General features: G+C 45.5%; 1 long non-coding RNA gene across 1 annotated transcript in view; it reads left to right on the top strand.

Annotated features, from left to right (window-relative positions):
* LOC146860123 (uncharacterized) overlaps positions 1–16,738 on the top strand; it is a 574,096-nt gene extending 557,358 nt beyond the window's left edge. Inside the window, exon 4 of the long non-coding RNA XR_014978794.1 lies at positions 14,090–16,738. This is a non-coding gene — a long non-coding RNA (uncharacterized LOC146860123). The remainder of the gene's footprint in view (positions 1–14,089) is intronic.
* Positions 16,739–17,935: the final 1,197 nt, after the last annotated feature.

The raw sequence follows: 17,935 nt of genomic DNA, 5'->3' as shown, positions 1-17,935 counted from the left end.
CTGATATACTCCTGCTTTAGGAAACCCACCTTCTGGGAACCCATTGTCCCTTCCTTGCACGATACGGTTTCAACAGGGTGTGGCATTCTGGCTTTGAACCGGGCTCACAAGGGGCTGCAATCCTTTTACAGTGAGGGCTCCCCTTTACCCCCGACCACATCGCGACCGGCCCTCAGGGTCAGTATGTGGCCGTGTCCGGGAATCTCCAAGGGAATACCCTGAACCTGGCTTCCTTATATGTCCCACCTGCAACACTCACCTCTACCCTCCATCGCCTCACTGATATAATTTCCTCCCTGGGTCAGACTATAATTGGGGGCGACTTCAATGCAGTTATGCAACCAACCCTTGACGCGATTGGTACGCCCTCCCTGACGAGACTGCCCCATGCAAAGAAGTTAACTGACTGGTCGACTGCCCTCGGCCTGTGCGATGTCTGGAGGGTATGGAATCCTCAGGGTACCCAATATACCCATACCTCGGCGGCACAGCACATGCACTCCCGCATTGACCTGCTCCTTCTGCCGGCCCCTCGAGTGCCATAACGTCTCTACTATTTCTATCCTCCCCCGGGGAATCTCGGAGCACTCAGCTGTCTCTGCACCTGGGCGGAACCTCAGACATGCCTTGGATGGTATGGGGGTTGAACACTTTGTTCTTACAAGACAGAGAGCTCAAGAAGGCAAGCGATAGAGGTGGAATTACGTCAGTATTTTCTTACTAATCAGGGATCGGTTTCCTCCCCGAGCAATCTCTGGGAGGCCAGTAAAGCCACAATCCGGGGAGTGGCCAGAGGCCAGGTACACACGAAGCGTGCAGCGCCTGACCATGCTTGAGGCTCAAGCAACACGGCTGGAAACAGCCCTCTCTGGGACCTCCGATGTTCGCCAAGACAGGCAACCCGCAGCTATTCGAGAGGAAATCAGGCAGATCTCCCTTAATTAGGCCAAGATGTTGTGGTGTTCCTCCGTGGCCTGAGTTACAGACGGGGCGATGAAAACGGGAAGTTGTTGCATAACCTAATTTCCTACCCCCTAGCTTACAGGATAATCCCTGAAGTCCGGGACGCCACGGGTAACAGCCAACACACATCACCTGCAATGGAGCTGGCGTTTGAGGATTACTACACCCAGTTATACTGCGCTCGTGAACCAGAGGCTACCCTCTCGGACATGCTAGGCCAGGCTGAGACCCAACTCCCTTGCCTCACCTAGGCAGAAACGGCAGAACTAGACCTCCCCTTTACCCCGGTGGAGATACATGATGCCATTTCCCTGGTGAAGACCGGGAAAACGCCAGGGCCAGAAGGCTTTCTGCAAGAGTACTATACGGCTTACAGGGACCTGTTGGTTCTCATAGAGCTCTACACACAAAACAAGAACTGAGGGTCTAATGCCAAACAGCACAAAAGTGATGAACAGAACTAAACATACGTGCAACAAACCAAGCCAAGAGCAGAGCATGGATTACCATCAATCTTACTCGGAGGACAGAGCAAATAGTGAGAGAAAAGTAGCTCTCATGATCAATCATATCATCTGGTGATCCAACTATTGGCAGAGGTGTGTCCCTTGATCATGGGGACTGCCTCGCTAGTTTGAAGCTCTGTTGCTCAGTCAGGCTGATGAGTATTAGGCCTCCCATCCAGCTCGATTAGCCCTGGGGCAACGACGGATAGAGCGGGGCCTCCCACACCCGAGCAAGGTTCCAGGGTAGGTGAGGTACAATCCCAGAGTACGTGGGGTGATGACTACACCCTGCGATCTAGAGGATTTAGATTGTTTAAGGTTGTATTCATTTCAATCTTATTTAACCCCATACATGGTAGATATGTGTGGTCACTTTTCACGTTTAGAAGTGTATCTTTTGCAGTAGCATGTTTTAGTGAAACATAGGTCCTGACGAAAGCCGTGGGCAGTAAAACCCGGATGGCTGAAACATGTTGACCTCTATATAGCAGTCACTTGTTAGCACTGCTATAATTTTGTTACACCCTTTTAATTAAGGTGTGCAGAGCACTTGGAATATTAAGGTTTATCCTCTCAACACAACCTTTTTTAGTACTCACTGTTTCCTTTTCTTTGCACTGCACACTATAGGATTACTATCCTTGTTCATTACAATTCTCTACATCTGGTGTTTCGCTGGCTAATACTCATCAGCCTGACTGAGCAACAGAGCTCTGGTCCTAGATGCCTCGGGTTACTCCAAGCCTTTGAAAACGTCTCAGGCCTCCGACTCAATACGGCTAAATCCACCCTTGTCCACCTTCATCTCTCTAGGGAGTGCTTCGATTGGCAATCGACAATCCCCATCACTAGACAATCGTTCAAATACCTAGGGATATGGGTGGCTCTGCTCCCGGAGCTGGAGTGGGCACTAAACATCACCCCATTGGTCAAGAAAGCCAAGGACGACCTCAAGTGCTGGCAAACTCTACCACTCAACCCACTCGGGAGAGTGGCGTTGTTCAAAATGATGATCCTCCCCCGCTTTTTATATATCATACAGAACACCACCTTCCACTTTCTGAGCAGCTGGCTTAGGGAGATGGATGGGGTGACCACGAGCATTCTGTGGGGAGGGGGGAGACCGCTTGTCGCCCTCGCCCGATGCAGGGTCCCACCATTTGACGGAGGCATGGGTATGACCGAACTCCACCTATACTACATAGCCACCAGGATCCTTGTCATTCACGACTGGTTCACCGAGGGCTGGTATGACCCGGCCGACAAAACGAAGCTCAAGGTCCGAACTTACACAGATCTTGGGTTGGCAGATCCCCCACGACCCCTTACGTGTCATTCTTGGGGTGATGGACGGCCTGGATGGTCCTAGATCAGACAAACTATTCCTTGGGATGGAAGTTGCTGTGGCCAAAAAGATATTGCAGCGGCTTGGGTGCAGGTTAAACCCCCAAGCATAGCAAAATTGCGCCGAGAGGTGGATTGGTGTGCCGCTCAGGAAGAACCCTTATTTGAGGCCCGCGGATGCCCAGCCAAATACAATAGGGTCTGGGGCAAATGGCTAAATCAATTGGACTAAATGTACCAAACTTGCACTTCTGCACACATGTGTAATGCTCTTCTGTCTCGGTGGCTTGCTCGACCAATAATCTATCTGTATTCAAAACTGTCTTCTGCGGAAATGGCTTACATTATTTTGAAATGTCTTTTGGTGATATATTGTTTGCTCTTATATATATATCGTTTTTAAATTAATGTTATGTATTTTAGAATATATTTTATATGTATATGATGTATGTTTTTCTGTATAAGAATTGTTTGTATTTTTAATATAGTGATTAAAAAAAAATCTTTGAAGTTTGTGTATTTAGTTCCGTAGCGGGATGTGGGTTTATAGGGGAATAGGGCGGGAAATAATGTAATTATATTACATTAATTATGTTTTATTTATTCATTGAGATTTTATAGTTTTACATGTGTAAAGTAATTTATTATTAATTAATTAATATTTGGTTAATTATTTAAATTAATTCATTGATAATTAATTATGTTAATTGTGTAATTAATTTTAGGTGTGTGTTGTGTTTATAGGTCTAAAGGGAGGGAAGTAATTTATTTTTAATTGATTAATAATTAGTTGTTAATTAATTTTAAATGATTAACTGGTAATTAATTATGGCATTTGTGTAATTAATTTTAGGTGTGTGTTTTGGAGTTTATAGGGGTAAAACGTGTTAAGTAGTTTATCTTTTATAAATTTTTTGTTAATTGATATTAATCAAATAAATTAAAATGTTATGGTAATTGTGTAATTCATTTTAAGTGTGTGTTGTGGTGTTTATAGGAGAAAAGGGTGGAAAGTAATTTGTGTTTAATTAATATATAGTTTAATTATTTGATATTTATTTAGGGTAATTGTTTATTTTTGTCTGTGTTGTTTTTACTTTTAAAGGGGGTTATAAAATACATTTTAATTACTTTATTATTAGTTGCTATTAGTATATAATTTAATAAGTTTTAATTGTGTTTTTTTATATTATAGGATAATGTACGTGTGTGTTGTGGATATTATAGTGTTAAAGTGTGTATAGTCAATTAATGTTTATTAGTTTTTTTTATAATAATTTTTAAATTGATTATTACTTATGTTAATTATGGAAGTAAATGTAATTTAAAATGCTGAAGTGTTTTGTTTTTGGTGTGGTGTTATAGGGTAGGAAATAAAATAAATACATTTATGTATAAATTATTTTTTTTGTTTGTAAATATTTTCTAGTTTAAAAGAATATTTTTTTATGGTATTTATTATTTTACTTTAGATAAAATTCGTAGGTTTTTGTTAGATGTAATTAATATTATATTATGTTTTCTTTTTATATATTTAATTTTTCTAAATATTTGTTTATTTGTATGATTTTATTTTTTGTTTAGAACTGTTTGAGTGCGAGTAGTAATTTTTGTCTCTCCGCTATTTAACACTTTCCCTAATGTTGCACTCACTGGAGTGGGAATAGTAATTTTTACCCCTCCGCTATCCAACACTTTCCCTACTGTTGCTATCACTGGAGTGGGAATTAAAAATTGGACCCCTCCGCTATCCAACACTTATCCTATTGTTGCATATATTGGAGTGGGAATAGTAATTTTTACCCCTTCGCTATCCAAAACTTTCTCCACAGTTGCACTCTTTGGAATGGGAATAGTAATTTTTGCCTCTCCGCTATCCAACACTTTCCCTACAGTTGCTCTCACTGGAGTTGGAATAGTAACCTTTGCCCATCCGCTATTCAACACTTTCCCTACTGTTGCTCTCACTGGAGTTGGAATAGTAATTTTTACCCCTAAGCTATCCAACACTTTCCCTACTGTTGCACTCACTGGAGTGGGAATAGTAATTTTTACCCCTTAGCTATCCAGCACTTTCCCTCCTGTTGCACTCAGTGAAGTGGTAATAGTAAATTTTACCACTCCGCTATCCAACACTTATCCTACTGTTGCACTCAGTGGAGTGGGAATAGTAATTTTTACCCCTCCGCTATCCAACACTTTCCCTACTGTTGCACTCTTTGGAGGGGGAATACTAATATTTGCCCCTCCGCTACCTAACACTTTACCTAGTGTTGCTCTCACTGGAGTGGAAATAGTAATTTTTACCCCTCAGCTATCCAACACCTTTCCTATTGTTATACTCACTGGAGTTGGAATAGTAAATTTAATTTCACTGCTATCCAACATTTACCCTACTGTTGCACTCACTGGAGTGGGAATAGTTATTTTTACCCCTTTATTAGCCAACACTTTCCCTACTGTTGCACTAATTGTATTGTGAAATTTAAGTTTAAATATTTTTTATTTTATTGTAGATTTGTTTTTTTATATTTTAAATCATTAATATATATTTCATCTTTTATATTATTCGAAACTTTTAACAAATTAAAAATAATAGTTTATTGCTTTAAAGTAAATATATATGTATAAATTATGTTTGTATGTTTATTTTGTTATTAATTTGTAATATTTTATTAAAATGTATATAGCATTTATTTTATTTTGTTAAAATTATAATATGTTATTTTATATTTCAACGCTCCTGAGGTTACCACACTTGCAGGAAAGCACTCGAACAACAGGAAGGTTCACCTCCAAACCTTTAATGCACGGTACAGGCGAATCAACCATGCAGGTAGAATTAACAGTTCCAACGCTACGCCTTACGCGTTTCGAATGTCTCTTCATCAGAGGCTTTGCGTGGATGGCGTGCAACAGTGGACACATCCCCATAGATATGCTCGCATCCACATTGGTGCATTATGAGAGAAAGAGTCCCTTATTAAATCGTGAATCGATGCACTTTTAATCACTGCTATGTTGCGAGGCTCCGCATGAGCCCCCCGCTTGTCTGTTCGTCTTTATCCTCTGCCTGTTGTTCCACCATAGGATAGGTGTATCCAAATCCCCAGTAGCCCCCAGTGATCGCGGGGTGGTGCTCTCCCAGCGGCTGGCCTGCCGCTCATAAATCAACGCTCCTGAGGTTACCACACTTGCAGGAATGCACTCGAACAACAGGAAGGTTCACCTCCAAACCTTTAATGCACGGTACAGGCGAATCAAGCATGCAGGTAGAATTAACAGTTCCAATGCTACGCCTTACGCGTTTCGAATGTCTCTTCATCAGAGGCTTTGCGTGGATGGCGTGCAACAGTGGACACACCCCCATAGATATGCTCGCATCCACATTGGTGCATTATGGGAGAAAGAGTCCCTTATTCAATCGTGAATCGATGCACTTTTAATCACTGCTATGTTGCGAGGCTCCGCATGAGCCCCCCGCTTGTCTGTTCGTCTTTATCCTCTGCCTGTTGTTCCACCATAGGATAGGTGTATCCAAATCCCCAGTAGCCCCCAATGATCGCGGGGTGGTGCTCTCCCAGCGGCAGGGCACCCGCTCATAAATCAACGCTCCTGAGGATACCACACTTGCAGGAAAGCACTCGAACAACAGGAAGGTTCACCTCCAAACCTTTAATGCACGGTACAGGCGTATCAAGCATGCAGGTAGAATTAACAGTTCCAACGCTACGCCTTACGCGTTTCGAATGTCTCTTCATCAGAGGCTTTGCGTGGATGGCGTGCAACAGTGGACACACCCCCATAGATATGCTCGCATCCACATTGGTGCATTATGGGAGAAAGAGTCCCTTATTCGAGTCCCTTATTCAATCATGAATCGATGCAGTTTTAATCACTGCTATATTGCGAGGCTCCGCATGAGCCCCCCGCTTGTCTGTTCGTCTTTATCCTCTGCCTGTTGTTCCACCATAGGATAGGTGTATCCAAATCCCCAGTAGCTCCCAATGATCGCGGGGTGGTGCTCTCCCAGCGGCTGGGCTGCCGCTCATAAATCAACACTCCTGAGGTTACCACACTTGCAGGAAAGCACTCGAACAACAGGAAGGTTCACCTCCAAACCTTTAATGCACGGTACAGGCGAATCAAGCATGCAGGTAGAATTAACAGTTCCAACGCTACGCCTTACGAGTTTCGAATGTCTCTTCATCAGAGGCTTTGCGTGGATGGCGTGCAACAGTGGACACACCCCCATAGATATGCTCGCATCCACATTGGTGCATTACGGGAGAAAGAGTCCCTTATTCAATCGTGAATCGATGTACTTCTAATCACTGCTATGTTGCGAGGCTCCGCATGAGCCCCCCGCTTGTCTGTTCGTCTTTATCCTCTGCCTGTTGTTCCACCATAGGATAGGTGTATCGAAATCCCCAGTAGCTCCCAATGATCGCGGGGTGGTGCTCTCCCAGCGGCTGGGCTGCCGCTCATAAATCAACGCTCCTGAGGTTACCACACTTGCAGGAAAGCACTCGAACAACAGGAAGGTTCACCTCCAAACCTTTAATGCACGGTACAGGCGAATCAAGCATGCAGGTAGAATTAACAGTTCCAACGCTGCGCCTTACGCGTTTCGAATGTCTCTTCATCAGAGGCTTTGCGTGGATGGCGTGCAACAGTGGACACACACCCATAGATATGCTCGCATCCACATTGGTGCATTATGGGAGAAAGAGTCCCTTATTCAATCGTGAATCGATGCACTTTTAATCACTGCTATGTTGCGAGGCTCCGCATGACCACCCCGCTTGTCTGTTCGTCTTTATCCTCTGCCTGTTGTTCCACCATAGGATAGGTGTATCCAAATCCCCAGTAGCCCCCAATGATCGCGGGGTGGTGCTCTCCCAGCGGCTGGGCTGCCGCTCATAAATCAACGCTCCTGAGGTTACCACACTTGCAGGAATGCACTCGAACAACAGGAAGGTTCACCTCCAAACCTTTAATGCACGGTACAGGCGAATCAAGCATGCAGGTAGAATTAACAGTTCCAACGCTACGCCTTACGCGTTTCGAATTTCTCTTCATCAGAGGCTTTGCGTGGATGGCGTGCAACAGTGGACACACCCCCATAGATATGCATCCACATTGGTGCATTATGGGAGAAAGACTCCCTTATTCAATCGTGAATCGATGCACTTTTAATCACTGCTATGTTGCGAGGCTCCGCATGAGCCCCCGCTTGTCTGTTCGTCTTTATCCTCTGCCTGTTGTTCCACCATAGGATAGGTGTATCCAAATCCCCAGTAGCCCCCAATGATCGCGGGGTGGTGCTCTCCCAGCGGCTGGGCTGCCGCTCATAAATCAACACTCCTGAGGTTACCACACTTGCAGGAAAGCACTCGAACAACAGGAAGGTTCACCTCCAAACCTTTAATGCATGGTACAGGCGAATCAAGCATGCAGGTAGAATTAACAGTTCCAACGCTACGCCTTACGCGTTTCGAATGTCTCTTCATCAGAGGCTTTGCGTGGATGGCGTGCAACAGTGGACAAACCCCCATAGGTATGCTTGCATCCACATTGGTGCATTACGGGAGAAAGAGTCCCTTATTCAATCGTGAATCGATGCACTTTTAATCACTGCTATGTTGCGAGGCTCCGCATGAGCCCCCGCTTGTCTGTTCGTCTTTATCCTCTGCCTGTTGTTCCACCATAGGATAGGTGTATCCAAATCCCCAGTAGCTCCCAATGATCGCGGGGTGGTGCTCTCCCAGCGGCTGGGCAGCCGCTCATAAATCAACGCTCCTGAGGTTACCACACTTGCAGGAAAGCACTCGAACAACAGGAAGGTTCACCTCCAAACCTTTAATGCACGGTACAGGCGAATCAAGCATGCAGGTAGAATTAACAGTTCCAACGCTACGCCTTACGCGTTTCGAATGTCTCTTCATCAGAGGCTTTGCGTGGATGGCGTGCAACAGTGGACACACCCCCATAGATATGCTCGCATCCACATTGGTGCATTATGGGAGAAAGAGTCCCTTATTCAATTGTGAATCGATGCACTTTTAATCACTGCTATGTTGCGAGGCTCCGCATGAGCCCCCCGCTTGTCTGTTCGTCTTTATCCTCTGCCTGTTGTTCCACCATAGGATAGGTGTATCCAAATCCCCAGTAGCCCCCAATGATCGCGGGGTGGTGCTCTCCCAGCGGCTGGGCTGCCGCTCATAAATCAACGCTCCTGAGGTTACCACACTTGCAGGAATGCACTCAAACAACAGGAAGGTTCACCTCCAAACCTTTAATGCACGGTACAGGCGAATCAAGCATGCAGGTAGAATTAACAGTTCCAACGCTACGCCTTACGCGTTTCGAATGTCTCTTCATCAGAGGCTTTGCGTGGATGGCGTGCAACAGTGGACACACCCCCATAGATATGCTTGCATCCACATTGTTGCATTATGGGAGAAAGAGTCCCTTATTCAATCGTGAATCGATCCACTTTTAATCACTGCTATGTTGCGAGGCTTCGCATGAGCCCCCCGCTTGTCTATTCGTCTTTATCCTCTGCCTGTTGTTCCACCATAGGATAGGTGTATCCAAATCCCCAGTAGCCCCCAACGATCGCGGGGTGGTGCTCTCCCAGCGGCTGGGCTGCCGCTCATAAATCGACGCTCCTGAGGTTACCACACTTGCAGGAAAGCACTCGAACAACAGGAAGGTTCACCTCCAAACCTTTAATTCACGGTACAGGCGAATCAAGCATGCAGGTAGAATTAACATTTCCAACGCTACGCCTTACGTGTTTCGAATGTTTCTTCATCAGAGGCTTTGCGTGGATGGTGTGCAACAGTGGACACACCCCCATAGAAATGCTTGCATCCACATTGGTGCATTACGGGAGAAAGAGTCCCTTATTCAATCGGGAATCGATGCACTTTTAATCACTGCTATGTTGCGAGGCTCCGCATGAGCCCCCCGCTTGTCTGTTCGTCTTTATCCTCTGCCTGTTGTTCCACCATAGGATAGGTGTATCCAAATCCCCAGTAGCCCCCAATGATCGCGGGGTGGTGCTCTCCCAGCGGCTGGGCTGCCGCTCATAAATCAACACTCCTGAGGTTACCACACTTGCAGGAAAGCACTCGAACAACAGGAAGGTTCACCTCCAAACCTTTAATGCATGGTACAGGCGAATCAAGCATGCAGGTAGAATTAACAGTTCCAACGCTACGCCTTACGCGTTTCGAATATCTCTTCATCAGAGGCTTTGCGTGGATGGCGTGCAACAGTGGACAAACCCCCATAGATATGCTTGCATCCACATTGGTGCATTACGGGAGAAAGAGTCCCTTATTCAATCGTGAATCAATGCACTTTTAATCACTGCTATGTTGCGAGGCTCCGCATGAGCCCCCGCTTGTCTGTTCGTCTTTATCCTCTGCCTGTTGTTCCACCATAGGATAGGTGTATCCAAATCCCCAGTAGCTCCCAATGATCGCGGGGTGGTGCTCTCCCAGCGGCTGGGCTGCCGCTCATAAATCAACGCTCCTGAGGTTACCACACTTGCAGGAAAGCACTCGAACAACAGGAAGGTTCACCTCCAAACCTTTAATGCACGGTACAGGCGAATCAAGCATGCAGGTAGAATTAACAGTTCCAACGCTACGCCTTACGCGTTTCGAATGTCTCTTCATCAGAGGCTTTGCGTGGATGGCGTGCAACAGTGGACACACCCCCATAGATATGCTCGCATCCACATTGGTGCATTATGGGAGAAAGAGTCCCTTATTCAATTGTGAATCGATGCACTTTTAATCACTGCTATGTTGCGAGGCTCCGCATGAGCCCCCCGCTTGTCTGTTCGTCTTTATCCTCTGCCTGTTGTTCCACCATAGGATAGGTGTATCCAAATCCCCAGTAGCCCCCAATGATCGCGGGGTGGTGCTCTCCCAGCGGCTGGGCTGCCGCTCATAAATCAACGCTCCTGAGGTTACCACACTTGCAGGAATGCACTCAAACAACAGGAAGGTTCACCTCCAAACCTTTAATGCACGGTACAGGCGAATCAAGCATGCAGGTAGAATTAACAGTTCCAACGCTACGCCTTACGCGTTTCGAATGTCTCTTCATCAGAGGCTTTGCGTGGATGGCGTGCAACAGTGGACACACCCCCATAGATATGCTCGCATCCACATTGTTGCATTATGGGAGAAAGAGTCCCTTATTCAATCGTGAATCGATCCACTTTTAATCACTGCTATGTTGCGAGGCTTCGCATGAGCCCCCTGCTTGTCTATTCGTCTTTATCCTCTGCCTGTTGTTCCACCATAGGATAGGTGTATCCAAATCCCCAGTAGCCCCCAACGATCGCGGGGTGGTGCTCTCCCAGCGGCTGGGCTGCCGCTCATAAATCGACGCTCCTGAGGTTACCACACTTGCAGGAAAGCACTCGAACAACAGGAAGGTTCACCTCCAAACCTTTAATTCACGGTACAGGCGAATCAAGCATGCAGGTAGAATTAACATTTCCAACGCTACGCCTTACGTGTTTCGAATGTTTCTTCATCAGAGGCTTTGCGTGGATGGTGTGCAACAGTGGACACACCCCCATAGAAATGCTTGCATCCACATTGGTGCATTACGGGAGAAAGAGTCCCTTATTCAATCGGGAATCGATGCACTTTTAATCACTGCTATGTTGCGAGGCTCCGCATGAGCCCCCCGCTTGTCTGTTCGTCTTTATCCTCTGCCTGTTGTTCCACCATAGGATAGGTGTATCTAAATCCCCAGTAGCCCCCAATGATCGCGGGGTGGTGCTCTCCCAGCGGCTGGGCTGCCGCTCATAAATCAACACTCCTGAGGTTACCACACTTGCAGGAAAGCACTCGAACAACAGGAAGGTTCACCTCCAAACCTTTAATGCATGGTACAGGCGAATCAAGCATGCAGGTAGAATTAACAGTTCCAACGCTACGCCTTACGCGTTTCGAATGTCTCTTCATCAGAGGCTTTGCGTGGATGGCGTGCAACAGTGGACAAACCCCCATAGATATGCTTGCATCCACATTGGTGCATTACGGGAGAAAGAGTCCCTTATTCAATCGTGAATCGATGCACTTTTAATCACTGCTATGTTGCGAGGCTCCGCATGAGCCCCCGCTTGTCTGTTCGTCTTTATCCTCTGCCTGTTGTTCCACCATAGGATAGGTGTATCCAAATCCCCAGTAGCTCCCAATGATCGCGGGGTGGTGCTCTCCCAGCGGCTGGGCTGCCGCTCATAAATCAACGCTCCTGAGGTTACCACACTTGCAGGAAAGCACTCGAACAACAGGAAGGTTCACCTCCAAACCTTTAATGCACGGTACAGGCGAATCAAGCATGCAGGTAGAATTAACAGTTCCAACGCTACGCCTTACGCGTTTCGAATGTCTCTTCATCAGAGGCTTTGCGTGGATGGCGTGCCACAGTGGACACACCCCCATAGATATGCTCGCATCCACATTGGTGCATTATGGGAGAAAGAGTCCCTTATTCAATTGTGAATCGATGCACTTTTAATCACTGCTATGTTGCGAGGCTCCGCATGAGCCCCCCGCTTGTCTGTTCGTCTTTATCCTCTGCCTGTTGTTCCACCATAGGATAGGTGTATCCAAATCCCCAGTAGCCCCCAATGATCGCGGGGTGGTGCTCTCCCAGCGGCTGGGCTGCCGCTCATAAATCAACGCTCCTGAGGTTACCACACTTGCAGGAATGCACTCAAACAACAGGAAGGTTCACCTCCAAACCTTTAATGCACGGTACAGGCGAATCAAGCATGCAGGTAGAATTAACAGTTCCAACGCTACGCCTTACGCGTTTCGAATGTCTCTTCATCAGAGGCTTTGCGTGGATGGCGTGCAACAGTGGACACACCCCCATAGATATGCTCGCATCCACATTGTTGCATTATGGGAGAAAGAGTCCCTTATTCAATCGTGAATCGATCCACTTTTAATCACTGCTATGTTGCGAGGCTTCGCATGAGCCCCCCGCTTGTCTATTCGTCTTTATCCTCTGCCTGTTGTTCCACCATAGGATAGGTGTATCCAAATCCCCAGTAGCCCCCAACGATCGCGGGGTGGTGCTCTCCCAGCGGCTGGGCTGCCGCTCATAAATCAACGCTCCTGAGGTTACCACACTTGCAGGAATGCACTCGAACAACAGGAAGGTTCACCTCCAAACCTTTAATTCACGGTACAGGCGAATCAAGCATGCAGGTAGAATTAACATTTCCAACGCTACGCCTTACGTGTTTCGAATGTTTCTTCATCAGAGGCTTTGCGTGGATGGTGTGCAACAGTGGACACACCCCCATAGAAATGCTTGCATCCACATTGGTGCATTACGGGAGAAAGAGTCCCTTATTCAATCGGGAATCGATGCACTTTTAATCACTGCTATGTTGCGAGGCTCCGCATGAGCCCCCCGCTTGTCTGTTCGTCTTTATCCTCTGCCTGTTGTTCCACCATAGGATAGGTGTATCCAAATCCCCAGTAGCTCCCAATGATCGCGGGGTGGTGCTCTCCCAGCGGCTGGGCTGCCGCTCATAAATCAACACTCCTGAGGTTACCACACTTGCAGGAAAGCACTCGAACAACAGGAAGGTTCACCTCCAAACCTTTAATGCACGGTACAGGCGAATTAAGCATGCAGGTAGAATTAACAGTTCCAACGCTACGCCTTACGTTTTTCGAATGTCTCTTCATCAGAGGCTTTGCGTGGATGGCGTGCAACAGTGGACACACCCCCATAGCCCATCACTCCTCTGCTATCTCCTTTAAAAAGGATGTCTTTCTAAAAGTATACTTGGTTCTTATTGTTTTTCCTTCTTTCTTTGGACTCTGTAAAGACATCCCAAATACAGAGGTGCTTCAGCCTCTGGTAAGTTATCAAACACCCTTTGTACGGAATGACCAAGATAATTGAAGAGTAGTGCCATTATACTGGGAGCATCATACATGGTGCTATAAATAGCTATTATATAATTTTTGAGTATATGCAGCCATTCTCTCCATTTAATGTATAGTTTGGCTGGCTGTTGTAAAAAAAAAATAGAAGGTTGTTTTACATATTGAATAGAAGTCATGACAAATAAGCAGGAAAAATGTGTATTCCTACTGTTGTTTAGAGAATCGAAAATATTATTGGTACCAATGCTGAAATACTGGTCCAAATAATGGTCCACGCGTTTACAGTATAGAATTCCTCTTATAACTTAAATTCTGGTTTACATTTCAAAGGAAGGGAAACATTCCCAAACAAAGATGGCTACCCGTGTGACATCACAGGCTCTACTGCAGCACTGTGGAAGAAGGAATGCTGGGTCTACTGGATGGGAAGCACAAGCACTGCTCATGAAGAAATCAAGATCCCGCGAGCTAACAATTGTAAGTGGATCTCAGGTCAAGCCAACCTTCTCCTTAAACGACAACAGCCTTGTAGAAAATATATTTCACGCTTCCTGGATTAAAACATTCATTTTCCACTGGATACAAACAATACCTTAAGCTCATATTAGCCGATTCATTTAGTGTTGGATAGGGCCCACTGGTGGAATCCTAAGAAACTAACTCGCACACCACGTTGTGGCTACAAGCAAAACACCAAGCCCAATTCTGAGGAGCCAGGTACAACGCAGTTTATTATCAAAATAGGAGCCCATAACAACAAATACATCCAGTTGTCCGAAGATACTACCCACTAGGAACACTTCAGATACATTCATCTGTGAAACAGTCCACTAGAATAAGAATTCATTACAAACCACTGCAACAACTCCATGCCGACAATTCTTGTCACAGTTTGGACCCTACAGCTAAAAAGACTGTCCTCTACAGACTCCAAACCATAGTACAATGGGAACCTAAATGAAGAAAAAAGCAATCGGAGACTAGCCAAACGAGTGTGGAGCTCCTCACCGCCCCCAGAACACCTTAAACACATGCAATCACTGAGGAGCACTTACAACAAACACATCAGAAACTCAAAAGCAAATTTCTTCAGAGTTCAACTAGACAAAGCCAAAAATCGATGAAGAAAACAGTTCGAAATTATCAAACATTAGTTCACTCAACAACCTAACCCCTTCTCAATAGGATTAAATCCGCAGCCAAACTGCAAGATATTTGCCTCCTTCTTCCTTCAAAAAACTAAAAAGATTGAAAGTGATCTCCAAACAGCAATTGAGCACCTCCCGATGACACTTACAAATAGCTCCTTCCTGTCTCTGATCGTTCAGCCCCCAGACCTACAAGGACTCACCCTCAAAAACAGCATGTCATGCGACACATTCAAAACCTTTGATAACAATGCCATTCTTCATAGCTTAACAACACTTAAACCATCAAACCACTCTGCAACCCTCTACCAGCTAACGTCTTCAATAACATTAAAACCTCTTTACTCGCTCTCTGGACTGAGATGGTGGATGCTTCACTACTTCATGGGGCTTTACCAGGCTGGCAGGTAAACCCCATTCTAAAAAACCCACAGTAGATCATACGAACCCAGATAACCTTTGTCCCATCTCCACCATTCCCTCTCTGGAACAGCTCCTTGAGAAATGCGTTCATACCCAACTATGCAATCACATTGCTCAGGTCCACCTTATTGACCAATTCCTACCTGGCTTCCATCAGGGTCACAGCACGGAAACAGTTCTTACACACATAGGTGATAACGAGCTTAAAATGCTACCAGACCTATCCTCAGCCTTCGAAACGGCCAAACATGACAGCCTCCTTGACTTATTGAACGCAGAATGGTATTATATGGATTTGTCCTAAATTGGTTCACCTCATTTCTACACAACATAACTAAAAGAATCAAGGTTAACCAATCCCTATCCAATACCACTCTGGTCACTTTGGGAGTCCCTCAGGGGTCACCCTTATTACCTATTTTCTTTAACCTGATCATGGAGCCTCTAATCAAAATTTAGAAATTTTCCGACGTATAATACCACATGTATGCAGATGACACCCAACTAGATCTAAACATCTCCTACCCTGAAGATATCCATTTACTCAATACACAACTTTGCTACAAAACCCAAACTGGCTGCCCAGAAACCACCTCAAATTAAACTAGCTCAAAACCTAATTCCTCTTAATTGCCCCACCAAAACAATCCCTCAACATTGAAGATTGGTTGAAACATTTAACAGCCTTCAACTGCCTTCCACACATTATAGATTCCACAAGATGACTGGGAACAGGACATGACAAGAATATCAACATACAGGAACACATCAGCTCAGCCACCAGAAGTGCAAACTTTCAAATGAAAATTTTAGGAAAAATAAAAGACTTTCGCCCCTCCGACGAACATAATCAGGTGTGCAAGCTCTAGTGATCCCCAGGGTATACTAAGGAGTGTAACCCTATGTGGTCTGCCGAGATCCAAATTGGCTCCACTAAGAGCATCCCTTAACTCTGCTGCAAGGCTCATCTGCTGGATCCAAAAGGGACAACCACATCACCCCACATCTGAAGGCACTAAACTACCTCCCCCATGAGGCAAGGATTCAGCTGAAAATTGCTTGCATGTAAGCCCTACACTTCAACACACCGAAGTACCTAGCTGATGAACTGGAACTGTCTGGCAGTGGTAGATTGTCTAGAAGCACCAGCACCTTACTATTGAAACGTCAAATACTTAGGAAAAAGAAAACCTACACCTGAGCTTTCTCTGGATTGGCCCCTAGAAACTTGAGCTCCCTGCCCCCTGAAGTCAGACTGAACCCTTCAATCACATCATTCAAAAAAAGTCAAACTGCTTTTAATGAACAAAACTCTATCATGAATCAACGGACTCATTTCTCTGGATACTGATTTGTCGCATTGTCGCAGTTCTCCAATCAGGGTTTGCACTCGCCGACTACGTCCTGATTTCTAACAACTGTCTTTCTACCGGTTTGCAAAAAATATTGTCTGCATTTATGTTTCTTGGTTGTCTTATTTTCTACTTACAGAACCATTAGTGAAGTGCTCCGATACCATTTTAGGGTCAAGTTTGTGCTATATAAAACTTTATAAATAAAAATTAGAATATCACATGGGGGAAAACGTCGACAATGGAGGGAGGGAGAGGAATAGTGGGCAAAGAATGACAACGCTAGGAGGCAAGGGAGAGGGTGGGGGAAAGCAACAACAGGAACGGAAGGGGGCTAGCAACAACAGCAGAGGGAGGGGGCAAGCAGCGACAATAGAGGAAGGGGAAAGCAACAACAGCTCAGGAGGAAATAGGGAGAAAGCAACGAAAACAGAGAGCTCTCCCAACTTAAAAATATATTTCAATGTTAGAGGAGTGTTAGGGCCTTATAGAGGAAGGAAATTCAACCCAAAAAATATCGCAGAGGCACTCTGACCCCCACCAATCCTCCCACCACCACTTTAAAAAAAAAAACAAAGCAAAAAACAAAGGATCGTTGAGGCTGTTGCCGATATCCTGTGGTGTTTTCACACCCCTTAATGGACATCGGCTGCTTACAGCCTCCGAACACAAGCTGGGTAATGCATTATGTGCAGTGGTTTGCAACTTGTCTTCCCTTCACTGTATGACAGCGAGTTCTCACCCAGTGACTGTGTGAAGTGAGACGATATTGTGTGACACATGGTGGAATTGTGTGAGTTTGTAGGTCTAGCAAACCAGGGATTGGGCTTTGGGAGCAACCAACGACAATAGGAGGGAGGGATGGTGGATGCAAGCAATGAGGGAGGAATACCGAGGGGGGGAGAAGTACACAAGGGAGCAAGCTGAATACACACTATAGAACAGTGCTTACACACAAAAAAATAAATAGAGCCTACATAAATGAGAAGTGGAAGGACACAAGTAATGCGTACATACTCCAGGGGAGGGGCAATCACACAAGAAGAAGGAAGCTGTGCAGCTGACCTATAAGAAGCAAGCAAATGAGAGTGTTAATAAAGCCAACCAATGGTAAGCAACGGGCATGTTCTAAGCTCACTTAACAGAAGACAAAAAGGTCTTTGAAGAGAGGCAATAGCAAGACCTAAAAATGTGAGTGTTAAAAAGAGACACTCTAAAGAGTATCTGTATTTTACATTTCTACTTCCAGCACT

Source organism: Triturus cristatus, chromosome 3_1, assembly GCF_964204655.1.
Source record: "Triturus cristatus chromosome 3_1, aTriCri1.1, whole genome shotgun sequence".
Lineage (NCBI taxonomy): Eukaryota > Metazoa > Chordata > Amphibia > Caudata > Salamandridae > Triturus > Triturus cristatus.
Note: the sequence above shows the minus strand (reverse complement) of the source record. Positions and strands in the feature narration are given on the sequence as shown.